General features: G+C 40.5%; 1 long non-coding RNA gene across 1 annotated transcript in view; it reads right to left on the bottom strand.

Moving 5' to 3' along the window:
* Positions 1 to 1,053: 1,053 nt before the first annotated feature.
* LOC147111058 (uncharacterized) overlaps positions 1,054 to 20,395 on the bottom strand; it is a 63,451-nt gene continuing 44,109 nt past the window's right edge. The window contains exon 2 of the long non-coding RNA XR_015080033.1: positions 1,054 to 2,709. This is a non-coding gene — a long non-coding RNA (uncharacterized LOC147111058). The remainder of the gene's footprint in view (positions 2,710 to 20,395) is intronic.

The following is a 20,395-nucleotide window of genomic DNA, read 5'->3' as shown; positions in this document are numbered from 1 at the left end:
CAGCTGCAGAAGTGGTATGAAGGATCCAATGGTACACTGGTGAGTTTCCAGAGGTAAGAAAATGTTGGGAAAATCATTTTAGTGTATTTGGACTTTTCTGTAGGTAATAAGGTTTAAAGTGTTTGTGTAGTCCCATCTCATTGGGAGAAACTCTCTCACCAGTGACAGATCGCTTCTGTAACCTCATCTGCAGCTGCCATCTGTTTTATCCTAAGGAGAGAGTCACTGGAGAGCCTGGGTGCAAGGGCTCACCACTGTACAATGATTGGTAGTGTTTGCAGCACCTCAATGTTGTCAAACATTGAAAAATCATCCGTCAAAAAAAAATGTGCGTGTCCCCTAAGAAAACCGGCAGATGACGCGTCATCAACTGACGTCATCTGACACCGGCTTTTGCCTAATTGGCTGGCAAGCCCGCAGGGCGGGCTTAACAAGGTCAATTGACGTAAAATTACGTCTGTGCGTCGGGTGTTGTTGGGGACGAGATCGGAACCTGGAAGGCAGGTGACCCGCTCCCAACTTGCATCGAAAGGTAAGATCACACCCTTAGTTTCATCTAAGCATTGAAGACCAATTCAAATATGCTCAACAAGGTTAGGATGGGAAACATCTTTTGGCATGCCAAGAATCACTGGCTTTATCAGGAAAGTAAACGGAGGTAAAAAAAAAAATTGTTCAGTTCTGGTAGATGTCGGCAACGTAATGGAATTCTTCTCTTCCTTTCTTAGCAACGTTAGCAGCATGAAAGACTTGGACCTCACAGGCACCAGTAACTTTGTTGCAACTAACTGCACCTGCAAGCTGTTGATCAATTATTGCTTTATTTCACATAACTGATTTGTTCATCTGCTTGTAGTTGGATGATACAGCAGGTAGAATGCCATGGAAGGAGCTCTGTTCAAGCATATTTTGTTGTGCTCCATTAGAAAGATGAGACAAGAGCATTGAACTAATGACTAGTTTCCAACAGTAACATTCCAAATGGTGACCTTCATACATCAGATCACTGTTGAAATTTATGCCAAAAATAAACGTTCCTGAATAAATCTGAAGTTTGTGAATTTACAAGAGTTTGTACTTTTAGTTGAAAACAAAATCACCAATACAATTTAGAATGTTTTTCTTCACAATTAAGTTAGTCACATTTCCACAGAGGCTTAGGTAAAGAGTCATAAACCTTGGGGAAAAAAACTGAAACTCATCTGTATGACTCAGTAAAAAAAAACATACCTGAGTGGAAGCAGTTGTGACCCAGTCCATTTGAACTAGTCATATTTGGCATGTTCAATATTAAGGACAAATAACCAGCTTAAACAGCTTTCAAAGAGTGATATTAGATGTCACATAAATCATCAAGCTCTACTGAAGTAACCACTTTTGCAGCTTTTCATTTAAGGAACCAGAAATATTAACTAATGTTCTGATCTTTTGGTGAGAGGTGAGTGTTCAAGAACTAAGTATTAGTAAACACATTAGGATCCACCAATAGTTCATAGAAAAACATTGGGTGCACCAAAACTTCTCAATGTGCCTTTTTAACATGACCTAAAGACTGAACCAGTCAATTGTATAAACTAATGTTTCATCCCAATAAATTTAAATATGATTATTAGTTTAACCAAGTGAATGCAATTTAACAAATTGGAATGGGATTTAAAAAAATAAATCCTGGACTTAAGTTACTGGCAGAATCAGTGGCAAACAACTACAGCTGAATTCAAGGAATTATGCAATCACTAAGTGTATAGTGTTTTAAAAAGGCATTTCCTGTGTAAACAGGAATAAGTACGGAGCAATGCTGAGCTGTATTTCTTCCCACTATTCCTGTGCTCTCATTTTCACTTTCACCATTACAAGTACCAATAAATCAACTATTCGTCTAGTGCAGTCAGTTCAACATTTTATTTTTCAGTGTTCTCTACTCTGCATAAATATCGAACATCAAACTATCGAAAAGGTTCTATTATGGAAGATAAAATAATGAATGTGTCTTTGATGCGGGGAGAAATGTTACACTTGCTATTCTCAAATGTGTTCTCCCACCACAACATTAAAAACTTACTTATCTACTTAATGTGGTCCTTGGACTATCTGGATACTTGTCACAGCATTAATGGTAGAACTGTGCTTGAATAAACAACGTCTTGTCATTTATAAGCTACAAAAACACTAAGTTGCTTTGTTTTGTCAGGACACATTTGTGAAAAGAAAAGCCACTAGTATAATTGAGCAACTGGTTGTTTCCAGATTGTTACTGCACACAACACAGGCATTTATATTGGGGAAGGATACCTTTTTTCACTGGCCTCAAACATGGTGTAATGAAGTACATGTAAGAAGTGCAATTACAGCTACACCACCACTTCTGTTACACACCCTACGGCCTGAGCAACAAGAAATTAATATCACATTTCACACTGGGTCTTCAGGGACAAAATACGAGTCATGTTCACTGTTAGAAACATTCAGACTGGAGGCAAATGAATCTCCAAGGTGAGGATTCAAAAGCTGTGGAAAACAACATATTCCTACAGGGAGGAATTTTTCATAATCTTAGTCACCATAGAAGTCCTTTGCTTATCATTCTGTCAAAGTTGCTCTTACCTGAATAAGCCCAGTATGGATCCCCAGATTCTCTGCGTCTTCGTATGTGAATAACATTTTCAAGCTCGTTCTCCTCCAGTGATCCAACATGATCTTCTGTCAAAGCTAAGAAAAAGTGGGGGGGGGGGAAACAAAATGTAGATTTGGTGACTGCAGTTGTGTAAGATTTATTTTGTAAATTTTCCATATAAAACAAACACTCACAATTAATGAAAATAATGAATGCATTTACACAGTAAGATTTTCTTTCTTGCATTTATTTTCAGAGTTATTCAGGGCTTTTGCAGTTTTGATCTTCAAACAGATGTTGTAATAATTTAGCTCATGTCTATGTAACAGGATGGTAACTGGATCACCCATAAAAAACAATCTTTTTAAAATTCTGGAAATACTGCATATCTTAAACTTCTTGAATGTTTTGTAGTAAAAAATCACCTGGTTGGTCAAAGAAAACATTTAGTCCTGGAGATAAAGAACAACACCCCGACATCTGTAAACTTAAAATAAATTTAAATAAAAACAAATTGCAAATCAGAAGATATTTTTTCTTTTTCATATAACCTGCTTTGTGTTATCAATCCCAGTTCCCACTTCAAGAAAGACTAATTCTCAGATCACTACTAAGGTTGCTCAGCTTCTCAGAAATATGCTTGTAAAGCATTGGTTTACTCTTGTTTTGACTTTTCCTTCTCTGGTATACTGTATCACATCTACTCTGTGCCTCTTCTGGAGAAACACCACACTTGAAATTAAGGTTGCCAACCCTCCAGGACTGTCCTGGAGACTCCAGGAATTGAAGATTAGAATCATAGAATGGTTACAGCACACGAGGAGGCCATTCGGCCCATCGAGCCCATGCCGGCTCTCTGCAAGAGCACTTCAGCTAGTCCCACTCCCCCGCCCTTTCCCTGTAACCCTGCAATTTTTTTCCTTCAGGTACTTGTCCAATTCCCTTTTGAAAGCCACGATTGAGTCTGCCTCCACCACCCTTTCAGGCAGTGGATTCCAGATCATAACCACTCGCTGCATAAAAAAAGTTTTTCCTTATGCCACCTTTGGTTCTTTTGCCAATCACCTTAAATCTGTGTCCTCTGATTCTCGACCCTTCCGCTAATGAGAACAGTTTTTCTCCATCTACTCTGTCTAGACCCCTCATGATTTTGAACATTTCTATCAAATGTCCTCTCAACCTTCTCTGCTCGAAGGAGAACAACCCCAGCTTCTCTAGTCTATCCACATAACTGAAGCCCCGCATCACTGGAATCATTCTCATAAATCTTTTCTGCACCCTCTCTAAGGCTTTCACATCCTTCCTAAAGTGCAGCGTGCAGAATTGGACAAAATACTCCAGTTGAGGCCGAACCAGTGTTTTATAAAGGTTCATCCTAACTTCCTTGCTTTTGTACTCTATGCCTCTATTTATGAAGCCCAGGATCCCGTATGTTTTTTTGAATCAACTTTCTCAACCTGCCCTGCCACCTTCACCGATTTGTGCACATATACCCCATGGTCTCTCTGCTTATGCAACCGCTTTACGATTGTACCCTTTAGTTTATATTGCCTCTCCTCGTTCTTCCTACCAAAATGTATCACTTTGCACTTTTCTGCATTAAATTTCATCTGCCACATGTCCGCACATTTCACTAGCCTGTCTATGTCTTCTTGAAGTCTATCACTATCCTCCTCACTGTTCACTATACTTCCAAGTTTTGTGTCATCTGCAAATTTTGAAATTGTACCCTGTACTCCAACGTCCAAGTCATTAATATATATCAAGAAAAGCAGTGGTCCGAGTACCGAACCCTGGGGAACACCGCTGTATACCTTCCTCCAGTCCGAAAAACCGGTCACCACTACTCTCTGTTTCCTGTCACTTAGCCAATTTTGTATCCATGCTGCCACTGTCTCTTTTATTCTATGGGCTTCAACTTTACTGGCAAGCCTATTATGTGGCACTTTGTCAAATGCGTTTTGGAAATCCATGTACACCACGTCAAGCACACTGCCCTCATCAACCCTCTCTGTTACCTCATCAAAAAACCCGATCAAGTTAGTTAAACACTATTTGCCTTTAACAAATCCATGCTGGCTTTCCTTAATTAATCCACACTTGTCCAAGTGACTGTTAACTTTGTCCCTGATTATCATTTCTAAAAGCTTCCTGACTATCGAGGTTAAATTGACTGGCCTGTAGATGCTGGGTTTATCCTTACACCCTTTTTTGAACAAGGGTGTAACATTTGCAATTCTCCAATCCTCTGGCACCACCCCCATATCCAAGGAGGATTGGAAGATTATGACCAATACCTCCCTCAGCATCCTAGGATGCATCCCATCCAGTCCTGGTGGCTTATCAACTTTAAGTTCAGACAGCCTTTCTAGTACCTCCTCTATCAATTTTTATCTCATCCATTATCTCCACTACCTCCTCTTTCACTATGACTTTGGCAGCATCTTCTTCTTTGGTGAAGACAGATGCAAAGTACTCATTTAGTACCTCAGCCATACCCTCTGCCTCCATGCATAGGTCTCCTTTTTGGTCCCTAATCAGCCCCACCCCGCCTCTTACTACCTGTTTATTATTTAAATATGCCTATAGAAGACTTTTGAATTCCCTTTTATGTTAGCTGCCAATCTATTCTCTTTGCCCCTCTTATTTTCTTTTTCAATTCTCTTAACTTTCTTCATTCAGACTTTCTCTATTAAACTCCTGAGAGCAACCCAGGAGAAAAATCATAGGGGCATTAAAAAAAATCCCTTCTTTGAACACTTTCATCTATTAGTTATGTTGGAGATGGGAAAAGAAGACTGATTGAGCAGGTGGTTGGCGGCGGGAGGTCATGTGATGAACCTTCCAGGAATACATCCGACCAGAGTTGGCAACCCGACTTGAAATCCAGCAACTCTACAAAGAAAGTGTTTGAAGGGGGAAGGACAGGCAAAAAATACATTCTACCAATCTGTACCTAGTCACTAAGGACAGCAGCAAATAATACAATTAAACATAAAATTAAATTGATAGGACACAGTTCTCCGCTATAATTTACAACATACCAAGTTCTACACTTGAGGGCATGGGGTCATCAAACTTGCTGTTCAACTAAAGCTATCAAATCCCATTTCACTGCACTTATATATCCTTCTGTATTTTTCCTATTCTAAGACTTGTCCAATTACCTTTTAAATGATAAAAACAGAAAATGCTGGAAATACTCAGCAGGTCAGGCAGTTTCTGTGGAGAGAGAAACAAAGTTAATATTTCAGGATAAAAAGGTCATCAACCTGAAATGTTAACTCTGTTTCTCGCTCCACTGATGCTGTCTGACCTGCTGAGTATTTCCAGCATTTTCTGTTTTAATTTCAGATTTCCACCATCCACAGTATTATGCTTTTGTTTTCCTTTTTAAAAATGATACTGTCTCCAAACTCTATACAGTATCTACTTGTGGTAAAGCAATCATGTTCTAATTACTGAAAAAAAAATCTTCCAAATTTCAGCTTTCATTCTTCTAGCGATAAGGCTGAGTTTATGCCCCTGGTTGCTGATTCACACCACTGGAAATAATATTGCACTAGTTACCCTCACAAAAAGCTTCGCAATTTTGAAAATCTCAATTAAATCTCACTTGTTCCACATAAACTTGAGGTTATCCGAAACTCAGTTGCCCATGTCCTAACTCGCACCAAGTCCTGTTCACCCATAACCCCTGTGCTCGCTGACCTACATTGGCTCCCGGTTAAGCAACGCCTCGATTTCAAAATTCTCATCCTTGATTTCAAATCCCTTCATGGCCTCGCCCCTCCCTATCTCTGTAATCTCCTTTAGCCCCGCAACAGCCCCCCCCCCCAACCACCCCACCGAGATATCTGCGCTCCTCTAATTCTGCCCTCTTGAGCATCCCTGATTATAATCGCTCAACCATTGGTGGCCGTGCCTTCTGTTGCCAAGGCCCTAAGCTCTGGAATTCCCTGCCTAAACCTCTCCACCTCGCTACCTCTCTTTCCTCCTTTAAGATGCTCCTTAAAGCCCACCTCTTTGACTAAGCTTTTGGTCACCTGCCCTAATTTCTCCTTATGTGGCTCAGTGTCAATTTTTTTTTGTGTCTTTTAATACTCCTGTGAAGTGCCTTGGGACATTTTACTACATTAAAGGCGCTATATAAATACACGTTGTTGTTGTTCTAGTTTTAAAAAAATGCCCAACTTGTCAAAGTCCTTCTTAATAACTATAACCTCTCAATCCTGGAAATATTCTATTGAATGTTTGTTTTTCCATTCTTTGGTATCCCTCCTAAAATGGCATGCCAGAACTGCATGCCAAATCAATGTCTGATACAAATTCATCATTGTTTCCTTGCTTTTGTATTCAATGTCTCCACATATAAAATGCAAAATCCCATGTGCTTTTTCTACCTGCACTCCCACCTTTAAAGACTGATGTATTTCCCTCCTCAGATCTCGCTGTTCCTCCACTCTTAATTAGGAAGTACTTCCTTTTGCTTTGTATACCCCAAAATGCACTCTTTCACATCTCTCTATGCAGTCATCTGCCACCTATTAGCCCACTGCATCAACCTATGCTCTCCTGCAACCTCCTGAAAATTTTATAGCAGAACATTTCTAGCTGACAGTCTTGCTCTGGCTGAAGCCAATTTTCTGTCAAGGCTACATCACCATGTCCCCCATTTCTAATTAATGTCTCCATTTCCCCGATATTAATGCTTTTCAAGCATGTCATATATTCCTCAGCGTCAGCTGTGGCTCAGTGGTATCACTCTTGCCTCCGAGTCAGAAGGTTGTGGATTCAAGTCCTGCTCCAGAGTCTTGAACACAAAATCTAGCCTGACACTCCAGTGCAGTACTGAGGGAGTGCTGCACAGTTGGAGGTGTCATCTTTCGGGTGAGATGTTAAACTGATGTCCCCGTCTGCCCTCTCAGGTGGATGTAAAAGATCCCATGGCACTATTTTGAAGAAGAGCTGGGGAGTTCTCCTCGGTGTCCTAGCCAATATTTATCCCTCAGCCAACATCACTAAAAACAGATCTGGTCACTTATCTCATTGCTGTTTGTGGGAGCTTGCTGTGCGTAAATTGGCTGCTACATTACAGTGACTGCACTTCCACTGGCTGTAAAGTGCTTTAGGACATTCTGAAGTCATGAAAGGCACTATATAAATGCAAGTTTTTCTTTCTTTTCCATACCCTTTCCCTTCACTGTCCTTGCCCTCTAACTTTTTCCTATCTCCCCTAAGGCAAGTCCCTCCATACCTGATTGTAGCAAGAACATCTTGTGAGCAAGGGAGGTGGGGAAGAGAGGAGAAATGTGATGAGATCCAAGGTACTTCTCCATATAAGAAATCAAATTGGCACCACAAGCCATTCCTTATTGATCCTGTTTATTCTTGCCAGAGGGGCCACCATGTACAGAGTGGAAAAGACAGAGGGGGTGGGGGGTAGTGGGGAAACAGAAATGACCCATACTAAAAATGAAGGGAGGAAGAGGTACATCCCCAAATTTTCCTGTTGTTGCACCTGCAGGACCTACCAGTACCACTGATAAAGGACTGCTCACTTTGAAATTACAGAGTGGTACATGTGCATATAGAGCAAGGGCCATAGGTTGCTTGTTCAGGTGACAAACCATGGACTATTGAAAAAAGTGTTAGCTTTTTTATATGCTTTCTGTTGATGCTGTAATTATGAAGTCCACTAAGAAATACAAAGCCTCTTAAACATCAATACAATGTTTGCTGAAAACTAAGAGATGAATGGCTGCCAAATATCCATCAAATGACCACACAAATTGAGAGCTTAAGCAAAATTACAGTAAAGCCTCTGAGCATAGGTTTGAGAGCACAGGTCAAGTTCAAAGACTTTGCTGTCACTGCCAATTCCTGTTCTCTTAGCCTAGTTTGTGCTTCCCCAATCCAGTTCAATAAAGCACTGGATAATAAGGTTTTGGCCCACTCTTACATAAAATTACTAAAAGAAAAATGATGCCTCTGTTAAGGAAGAGTTTAACATAACATTTAATCAAATCCTAATAAACCAATATTACCACCTTTTTTTGTAAAAGACTGTCTTGCTTATATAGGCACCTTAGGACATGTGGAAACTGGTCTTAAACATCTAGCTAAATTAAAAGGCAAAAAACTACAAATGCTGGAAATCGGAATGAGAAACAGAAAATGATGGAAACACTCTGTGGAGGATACAGAACAGCTAAACGTTTTGGGTGTCAGAACCAGGGGCGGGGGGGGTGTCAGAACCGGGGGGGGGGGGGGGGGAATGAAAAATGAGCAGCATTTAAATAGGAATAGAACAAAGAAAAGGGGAGGGAAAGGGGAAACACACACAAGCATAGAGGAAGTATGGGTAGAATTACGTTTTATGTGCTTAAATGAAAAACCATGAGATTATTAGATGGCTTAAGTGATACTAATGTGAGATGATAGAAAGAAACAGATTAAAAAATTAAAGACATGAGACATAGAATTATCTTAAAATTTTAACAGGATAAGCTGGCAAAAAAGAATAGGTCTTCCAGCAAACCGAGAAGAAGAATGATGCTAATGGACCTGTTGAATGTTTCCAGAATTTTCTGTTCTTGTTAAATATCTAGTTGGTTCCCTGATGGCTTATTGGGTAAGCACACTGTCTGGTTTGGCACTGAGACATGCAGACCAAGAGGGCCCCAGGTTCAATCCCTGGTTGGTATCATATCAGCTCATCTTAAATGAAGGGGGTAGAGGAAGAAGGGAGGGCAGTCGAGCACTACATTTAGTTTTAGGAACCGTTGTGGGTAGAAGTGCATGAAATAAATCAGCCAAGAAATCCGTTTCCTTCACCCACAGATGCCAGCTGCGAAGTGTTTGCGTGGTCAAGTTCAGATAGGCTTGGATATGATCTCTTCCATGGTTGAATAATCTATTGACACTCACTGCAAAAGCTCACATGGCCACTTGCCTATGGAACCTTACCCATCTAAATGACCCCATCAGTATTGAACATAAAAAGGGATCTTTGTATTCTTTGTTTGATACCTCTAAAAAAAACAGGCTATTTTGGTTCCTACTTCAACCACATTTCTGTGCAAGGAGATTTTCATTTTAAAATTGAATTTACCATGCCTCTTGCCAAATATGGTATAAGACAAGTCTATGGTATCCAAAAACACAGCACCTCGTCTCAATTGGTGAAACCAGATTTTGTTTAAAGCAATACTAAAATATCCATGATGCAGTACATTCACGTTGATGGAAGCTAAATATAATGGCCCAGAAATTCGGGTCTCCACGGGTGAGTACGCACGGGGTACTCACTCGTAGGCCCAATGGAAGTGCTGGTTTCCTGCATGCACTGCGCATGCGCGGGAAACCGGCACTTCCATTCCCCTGAACGAAGGGGTTCAGAGGTCGAACGCGTGCGCAGGAGAGGCTGCGCGTGCACATCGAACTTCGGTATTTTTTACAGGTTTTCCCGGGAGGGTAAGTCTCCAGAAGTTAGAAATGTAAAAAGCAGGTGTAAGGCCTGCTTTTTACAAGGTAAGTGGTGAATTAATTAAAATTAAAACATTTTTTCCACAGGTTTATTATTTTTAAATACTTTAAAGCAAGGTAATTTTATTTTTAGCCCTGTTAGAAAATAAAATTATTTTTTTCAAAAATTTAAATTATTGTTTAAAAGTTATTTCGTGTAATTTACAGTTTATTTAAAAAATGTGATTTAAAAAAAAATTTATTTGAAGATTTAGTGTTATTTTGGGGCCGTAGTATTTATAAGTCTTGACAGCACTTCCTGTCAGACTTATGAATGGAGCATTCCCGGCTCCGATTGGCTCCCCATGGCCCACGTGATCCCAGAGGACGCATCAAACTAACTGCGCCCCTGGGATACACAAGCACTGCGTGCTGGCAGCTGGACCAGGCCCCGGATCGGAATCTCACAGGGGCCCAGGGCTCAACGGCTGGCGCGCTAGGTAAGTGCAGATCGGGGGCTTGCACCCACGGGAAGCCCCCGACCCAAATTTCTGGGCCAGTAAGTACTCGATGCAAGAAAGGTATGGAGAGAGAGTTGGAATTGGCTCATCTGACAGTGGAGTAAACAGATAACCTCATGCTTAAACTGTTGGCTGATAAAGAGCTGCACAGGTGCACGATTAAGAAGAGACGGCTTAGCTCAAGCACAAGGCTGGTAAAAAGGAATTATATGGAAATTACAAGGAGGAAAAGGCCGTTTGGTTCAACCACTCTGTAGGTGTTTATCATCCACATGAGCGGTAGTCCTAATCCTATGTTCCTGCCCTGTTCCTATTTTCCCTTTTCCTTCAACCACCTATCTAACCTATTCTTAAATGTTGATGTAGTCCTTCCTTCAATTCCGAGCTCTGATCATATATTCCTCAGCCTCATAGCCCCGTGTAAAAAAGGTTTTTCCCGCTCTCTTTCCTAAATCTCACATTTAGTCTTATGTCTATGTCCCCTTGTTCTAAGCCCCTCAAAGACTGGAATCTTTTTATTTCATTCCACTGTTCCTATCCCTTCATATTTTAAAAACCTCTAACAAATCACCCATTAATCTCAATTGGAGCCCCATGCACTGGTCAAGTCACTGTTAAGTCTTTCTTAGCTAAGTGAGTTAAAATGGAAAAATATAGCTTAATGATAAAATGCACCAACTGATATTAAAAGAACATGTTCTGCAAGTGTTTTCAGATAATTTAAGGGTATGCAGAAAGGCAGACATCCCACACTGATGGCATAACAGTGGATTCACCGAACTGGACGATCAGTCAGCACCCATTAGTGCCTTTGATGGTTAACCCATTGGGAGAGGCGGGGGGGGGGGGGGGGGGGGGGGGAGTCGAAAATTCAAAAGATACAATAAAAGTAGAGACATAAAATAAAAAACAGCTGCTAGTCCAAGAAAGGGAATCCTGTGCGCAGTAGGGGAAAACAGTGTTGCCATGAGGCAGGAGATTGCCAGGAGCCGCATCATGACTGAATTCAAGGAAGTTGGCACAATATGCATTTCCAATCACTGAACGAGTGGACAATAGAAGGCTTGCATGATCCCAGCAACCCCTTTGTGGCTCTGACTTACACTCAATCACCATTCTCGGCTCCCATTTCAAGCAGAGTCAGGAGGCATGTAACCTCGATGTCCTGCTCAACACTGAGCTCAGCCTTCTGACTCGCAATGCTCCACTGCCAAAACCACATTCTTCCATCTTCGCCATACTTATTAAATCTCTGGCCTGACCTCTGCTGCCAAAACCCTAGTCCATGACTTCATTACCTTACGAATTCAATTCTCCCATGCCCTGCTATCTGGTTTCAACAGATCAACTCAACACAAGTTTCAATTTAGCCAAAACCATGCAGATTCCATCTTAACTTGCACACCCATCATCCCCATTTTTCCCAAAGCTCCCCTGGCTTCTTGTGCCTCAGTGTATACATTCAAAATTCAGTCTACTCACACCCTTCATTCCTTCAACACTAGGCTTCTTAACCCTCAGTTCCTCTACTCCCCCAAAGTGGCTGCTTATTCAGCCACGACGATCCTGCCCTGTGGAATTCTCTATCCAGTCCTATATGCCTTGCCACCTGCCTCCCTGCTTTCAAAAACCTCTTCAACCATGTCTTTTGTACTCCATCCTAGCCTTTCCATTTCTCCCCTTTTTCCAATGACTGTTCACTCTACCCTTTTCTTTCATACTGAGAAGAGCTACATTTTGTCTTTCTGTCCGCAAGGAAAGCTCAATAAATGCAAGTTGTTGCTGCTGCAGTTGTATGGCGCTGATACACCTAATTTCTATAAGGGCAGGGGTGTCCACATGCCGAGTATGTTTTGGTGATGAAAGATACAACCTTATCCAAAAGGTGTATTGGGCATCTATTCTAAAAAGATAGTATAATGTCAGCAGGATGCAGGGTTGAGGAATAAATGAAATGTGAATGGACTGGTCACGTGTGCAATTCATAAGAGACAGGCTAAAGCTAGAAAACAAAGGCCAGACAAATGTTATCTGAATGTAATTTTCTTATGACCAATAAGGCAGTGTATAAAATACATTAAGCGGCACATGCAGCCTTAAAATTAATTTAAAAAGCCAAAATACTTAACAGAAGAGGCAAACCTCTTTGACCAACAGAGACAATGTGCCAGTTATTAGTGCAGACCCTGGTAGAATAAGAACTCATGGCATTTACGCACACATATACAATAGTGACTTAGCTTAGGTCGAAAATGCGCAAGGGGATAGGCATTCCTGCAATATCCGACTTACTTGGCTACCCAACCTAAGCCAAGTCAAGGACAATGAAAGAACGGATGGTATTTTATGTTAAAAATACACACATAAAAATCTTAAGATGCTGTGAACAAAGCTAATGCCAAAAGGTCTGAAGCTTTGGGTATTTGGAGCAAGAGGCAATGAGAGCTAGGCTGCAGAAACAATCAAAATATCAACTGTAAAAAGGGGGAGAAATAATTAGGATACAAAAGAGATGAGCTATGAGCAGTCAAAGATTCAAAAGTATAAATATCTTTGTTATAATTTTAATTGTGTATACACACAGTGTAAATCATTTGGAAGTACAGTTAAAGTAAACTATGTACTGTATCATGCCATATCACTGACCATCAAACAGATCTGGTTAAACAGGTCAGCCCATTCCATAAACGTTAGTGCAAAAACAAAGGTGAAAAATTTTACAGCCCATCCAAGGCAAAAAAAAGCTCATCAATGCAAAATGAAATACAACATGTTGAAATCGTTGCAATGGTGCATAGTATTCATGCTCGAGCAGCAACATGACTGCTTGGAGCAAAGTATAATTCTGAAACAATCAAGGACAGGAAGTTCCCCGATTGTTCCCTTCAATTTGAAGTGTTTGTATGATTGACAGCTGCAAGTAATTACTTAAATGGCTAAGCTAAAAAGAGCATATTTGAGAGCTCTGACGTCTTTACAGTCGGTAACAAACTAAAACTCAATCAAATATTTCCATATGGAATAACTACTTTAAATTTACTTGTACTTCAATTGTCGTAACAGTTCAGCTAGAAGTTTCGTTTGAACTAGGATATTGCAATTTTTTTGCCATTCCATGGAGCCCTGTGGACCACATATGAAATTTAAATGAAGGTTCCCATTCAGTTGCATATATCTCAAGCTGCCAATACAAACACATCTCATTGTTCAGCTCATGCTGATAAAGTACTTAAAATTTGCTCTCCAAACAAACCTTTCAAAACCTCCGATGTGTGCATATTTCAAAAGAAATAAAAATGAGCAGAGCAAGAAATATACAAGCCCAAATGGGGAAACTTTGTTCTCAGGGTTTTGCAGGCCTGACAAGCCAGGGGTTGTGAGGCATATGTACTTTGGACACCCCGGATTTAAATAATTACTCTATTGGACAACTGTATCTGCCTTTTTTAAATAAAGCCCTTGTGCATGAAAAGACTTAATGATTTTAAAAGAATGATACACTTTGATATGATATGTACGCTTATAATAGACTTGAACTTCACTTTATATAAACAGTTAAGAATTGAACATCACAAATGTTTTACATTGTCTGAAACTTCAATTGTTTATTTCAAATTGTGTTAGCCAGCAACTGCTTAATGGTCCCCAACACAAAAGAATATTGCTCAGTTCTGAATATTACAAATTTCAAAAGTAAGTCACTGCATTGTACCAGGGTAAGACATATTTCAAGGCGAGTTCCATTGATACCAGTTCAGATTCATAGCTGGGAAGTTTGTGTCACGTAGTGACAGAAAAATGTTGGATTTCAGAATAAATCCAACCTCCTTTTGACACTATAAATGGGCTTTACACTTAGCTTCTCAATGGGGAAGCTCAGATGCAACAGGGCCATCCATGTAACTTGGGAAAATAGAATGAGAAAAAAATGCACCATAGGTCATCCAAAGGCAACACAAACTCGATGAAGTACAAATATTCTATTCCTATTCCGAGAAGAAAAACACTGTCTTTATTTCAGTGGAGGAGAATGTATGGCTGCGTGACAAGTATTCTTATCTCTAAACAAAACCTCAAACATTCTGGTTTGATTATTCAAGGAAGAGACTGGCTTTACATCATGGCCCAGTTGAAGTGCACGCATACATAATTATATAAACAAGGTTTTTAAAAAAAAATGTTCATGCACATTGCAAATCTATCGGCAAATTGCAGACTTTAGAAAAGGAATGAAAGAGCCACAGTAACTGATTCACAGTACTGTACAAAGTCATCTGATGACAAAACACTGATGCAAGATACTAACTCACTCTTCAGTATCTTTCAGCTGTACATATTAATTACAATGTTACCTGACAATATTTGCAGTAAATACTAACCAAGTAATTCCAAAACATACCAAAAACTGCTATTAAAATGTCTCAATGGTGGTTAATTTTTGACTACATAAATGAAAAATTACAAATCACAAACTTAGGGTTTTGAGTTTTTCAGTAGCTGAAAATGTAATACAATTTTAAGTAATTTTCTCAAAATGATATTACTTATCTACTGTGCTTTTCTTTCATAGAAACTAATTGGTGCTCAAATTCACAAGTGTGCTATTCAATGCACAGAAAGAGCTACAGCTCTGAGGACTGCAGCTTGTTTTCATTATATGGTCCCGGTTTTAAGTCAACCAGCCCGATGGGAACAGGGCAGGTGAGCGGTTACAAGTGAAAATTGATTTACCACCCTGTTACCATGGGAAACCCACCGACCACCATTTTAACTCAAAAGCTGACTCAGATGGCAAACAAGCTGCCGGAAACAAGTGAAGTCAATGGAAATAAAAATGGAGAGATGTAAAATGGGCTGCCAATTTGCTAGCAACTGCCAGCCAACGGTGTCATGCTTTGCCAGTGCTGTCAAAGTCACCACCGCGCTCAATTGTATCGCCCCAGGCTGCTACAAGGGACAACGCCTGCATCTCCCAACCTGCAGTACACAGCTGCATCAAACAGGCCACCAAAGCCCTCCTTGCCAGAGCAAACCAGTACATTATTTACCTAGTGGTACTAACAGAATGATTTTGACACCGCCTCCCAAACCCGCGACCTCTACCAACTAGGACAAGGACAAAAGGTGCATGGGAACACCACCAGCTGCAAGTTCCCCTCTAAGTCACACACCATCCTGACTTGGAAATATGTCGCCGTTCCTTCATTGTCACTGGGTCAAAATCCTGGAACTCCTGAGCTAACAATACTATGGGAATACCTTCACCACACGGACTGCAGCGGTTCAAGAAGGTGGCTCACCATCACCTTCTCAAGGGCAATTAGGGATGGGCAATAAATGCTGGCCTTGCCAGTGATGCCCACATCCCGTGAATGAATTAAAAAATACCAAGGCTAAAAAGGGTTAAATTATGAGGACAGGTTGCATAGGCTATGCTTGTAGTCCCTTGAGTGTAGAAGATTAAGGGCTGCTCTAATTGAGGTGTTTAAGATGATTAAAGGATTTGATAGCATAGATAGAGAGAAACTATTTCCTCTGGTGGAGGAGTCTAGAACAAGGGGGCATAACCTTAAAATGAGAGTTAGGATTTTCAGGGGTGATGTCAGGAAGCACTTCTTCACACAAAGGGTAGTGGAAATCTCAAACTCTCTTCTACAAAAAGCTGTTGAGGCTAAGCCAACTGAAAATTTCAAGACTGAGATGGATTGTTTTTTATGCAAGGGTATTAGGGGATATGGAACCAAGGCAGGTAAATGGAGTTAAGACACAGACCATGATCTAACTGAATGGTGGAACAGGCTCGAGGGGCTGAATAGCCTACTCCTGTTCCTATATTCCTTCCCAACAGCCAGAAGGAAAGATCTCTGGGATTTGCAGCAATGGCCGGCTTTCCTGGTGTCCAGAACATAATAAACTTCTCTACCATTGGACAATAATCTCACTAACCAAGTGCAGGAGCAATGCAAGACATAGTGCAGGCAGAGAGTTATGTTTGCTCTTGGGTAATCTCAAAAATGTGAGAAGTTGCAATCCATGCTGATTTTTATTGCCATTTGTAGACGAGCGGAAACTGGATCCAAAATGCTGACTGCCATATATTGTTGATATATTTGGAGTTTTATTTCACAAATAATTAGCAATTTAAACTGTAAATATTCCCATCTAGTTAAGAGTTACAATATGCAACAAATTGAGAAGTAAACTGCAAATTTTTTGTGCTGAATATATTCACTTTGTAAAGTTTCCACAGCAGATACAGTGACTAATGCTTCATATTAGTCACAAGTGTAACTGAACATTAATGGAGGACAGGGAATTTAACTGAAGGACAAGTCAACCAACAGTTGAGATAAGGGACCAGAATTTGCTGGAGCATTGCTCCTCGCGGCATTCCCAGTTAGACAGACTTTTTCCTGTGTCCTTCAGCTCAAAGATTTTTTGCCCTGTAAGTTGCTGTAAAGTGCGAGCAGATACTGGCACAGCGAGCCCAACAGGGCATCTGGGACCTTGGTGAACGGCGGGACAAACAGTATATCTCCTTAACCAGTGAGATTTAAGGATTGAGAAATAAACAAAGGACTGAGAAGGAGTGTAAATTAGAGTGGGTGAATTCAATTTCAAGTCAGGTAAAATTGGATTCAGAGAAAGAGAGATAGAAAGGAAAAAAGAGAGAGAAGTTTTAAAATCTTCCAACAGCAATTCACTACATGAAGGAATGAGACTCCACACTTTTAACTGTTCACAATTTGGACTAGAGTTGATTGGCGGTCATTAACAATTATCACATCATTAAAAGGGTGCTTACGCTATTACTAGACTTAACTTTCTATGGTGTGTTTAATGGACAACGTGCAGAAACTTCATGAAATTCACGGGGAGGTTTTCGTGAAGCTAATGGTGGAGTAGCGCAAATCGTCCAACAACCTGTGGCGATTCGCAATTCACGGGATACCTCTTCCTCACCACAAGTTGCTGGCCAATTTGCACATTAATAAAGCCGTGCGTCTTTCACACTCCAAATTCTGGCCCATAATGTTACTTGTAGCTGCATAAACTGACCTAAGCAACAAAAGGAAAATTGCAGCCAAAAACAGTTTGAAAAAACAATGAAGTAATTTGTTATCTCTGTGGCAGTTTCTGATTCCCAACTGGTAGCACTGGGGAAATAAATTACTGGTTGCTTTTGTGTGGGTTGCTGGTTTATGACTGGGTAGCTTTTTGCAGCAATTTTTTTGTCAGCAAAAACCAGCACAGTCCACTTAACAGATACCGGTTATTTGTGTCAATTAGGGTCAACTACCACACTTAGAAATGAAAGTCCATTTATTCACACACTTACATATACTAGACTGGATAGATCAACCAACCCCATCTAATGTCCTTCACTGGATCACTGGGTTCACCCAATGGATATCAAAACTTCAGTACCAAAATAAATTTTCACTCTCTATTCAGCATGTTGAAAAACATAATGGAATCCCCATGAAGCAGAATGAAGAGAGAGTTTAGTGGCATTTCTTCAAATGATTCAAAAGACCATACAAAGAATTGTTGGAAGACACTGACAATGTTACAACACATACACATATATACATACACATATTTAATACAGTCCCATTAATCACATCTATTCTGCAATGGCAGATAGGATGGAATCAATATTAAACATAAAGAACATAAGAAATAGGAGCAGGAGTAGGCCATTTGGCCCTTCGAGCCTGCTCCACCATTCAATAAGATCATGGCTGATCTTCTACCTCATCTCCGCTTTCCTGCACTATCCCCATATCCCTTAATATTGAAAAATCTATCGATCTCTGTCTTGAATATACTCAATGACTGAGCCTCCACCGCTCTCTGGGGTAGAGAATTCCAAAGATTCACCACCCTCTGAGTGAAGAAATTTCTCCTCATCTCAGTCCTAAATGGCCGACCCCTTATTCTGAGACTGTGACACCTGGTTCTAGACGCCCCAGCCAGGGGAAACATCCTCCCTGCATCTACCCTGTCCAGCCCTGTAAGAATTTTGTATGTTTCAATGAGATCACCTCTCATTCTTATAAACTCCAGAGAATATAGGCCTGGTCTACTCAATCTCTCCTCATAGGACAATCCCCCCATCCCAGGAATCAGTCTGGTGAACCTTCATTGCACTCCCTCTATGGCAAATATATCCTTCCTTAGGTAAGGAGACCAAAACTGTACACATTACTCCAGGTGTGTCTCACCAGGGTCCTATATAATTGCAGTAAGATGTCTTTACTCTTATACTTGAATCCTCTTGTAATAAAGACCAACATACCATTTGCTTTCTTAATTGCTTGCTGTACCTGTATGTTAACTTTCAGTGATTTGTGTACAAGGACACCCAGGTCCCTCTGAACACCAACATTTCCCAATTTAAAAAATACTCTGTTTTTCTATTTTTCCTACCAAAGTGGATAACTTCACATTTCTCCACATTATATTCCATTTGCCAAGTTCTTGCCCACTCACTTAGCCTGTCTATATCCCCTTGAAGCCTCCTTGCATCCTCCCACCCAGATTTGTATCATCAGCAAACTTGGATATATTACATTTGGTCCCCTCATCCAAATCATTGATGTAGATTGTGAATAGCTGAGGCCCAAACACTGATCCTTGCGGTACCCCACTAGTTACAGCCTGCCAACCTGCAAATAACCCGTTTATTCCTACTCTGTGTCAAACACGATTTCCCTTTCATAAATCAGTGTTAACTCTGCCCAATCTTATTATTATTTTCTAAGTGCCTGATGCACTATCAATTGCTACAAAAGACTGGAGATTGAAAAAGTAATAAACAGGCTTTTATTACCAAAGAACAGAGCATGCCTCTTGTGGTTGCCTGGTATCCAAAAGGGCCGGAGGCTGCCAAGCAGCGACCTTTATACCCAGCCATGAGGGTGGAGCCAGGGGCGGAGTCAGCTGAGGCATGCACAGACAAGTACAACAATATGCAAGAGTGAACAACAGTACTACAGTGAACAACAGTACTAACAACAGTGGCGAACAACAATACTAACAACAGTGGTTTACCACAGTGCCCTGTTACCATGTCCTTAATAATAGATTCTAGCATTTTCCCTACTACTGATGTCAGGCTAACTGGTCTGTAGTTCCCCGTTTTCTCTCTCCCCATCCTTCTTAAATAGTGGGGTTACGTTTGCTACCTTCCAATCTGCGGGAACCGTTCCAGAATCTATGGAATTTTGGAAAATGACAACCAATGCATCCACTATCTCTATAGCCACCTCTTTCAAAACCCTAGGATGTAGGCCGTCAGGTCCAGGGGATTTATCAGCTTTCAGTCCCATTAATTTCTCCAGTACCATTTTTTTTTTACTAATGTTAATTTCTTTCAGTTCCCCATTCTTGCTGGAGCCTTGGTTCTCCACTATTTCCGGGAAGATTTTTGCGTCTTCTTCTGTGAAGGTAGATACAAAATATGTTTAATTTCTCTGCCATTTCCTTATTCACCATTATAACTTCTCCTGTCTCAGCCTGTAAGGGACCCACATTTACTTTCGCTCATCTTTTTCTGTTTTTATGTCTCTCGCTAGTTTAATCTCTTATTCTATTTTCCCTTTCTTTATCAATTTCTTGGTCCTCCTTTGCTGAATTCTAAAATCCTCCCAATCCTCAGGCTTACTACTCTTTCTGGCAACATTATAAGCCGCTTCCTTTGATAGTTGAACAACTACAGGAAAAGATGAGTGTAACACGTTTTGAACTGGCTCAGTGTATTGGGGCTGTCTCCTAGCTGTATTTCATT

Source organism: Somniosus microcephalus, chromosome 11, assembly GCF_052327205.1.
Source record: "Somniosus microcephalus isolate GS21.2 chromosome 11, FLI_Smic_1.0, whole genome shotgun sequence".
In the NCBI taxonomy this organism is placed as follows: Eukaryota; Metazoa; Chordata; class Chondrichthyes; order Squaliformes; family Somniosidae; genus Somniosus; species Somniosus microcephalus.
The sequence above is the reverse complement of the archived record's forward strand: the minus strand, read 5'-3'. Positions and strand labels throughout refer to the sequence as shown.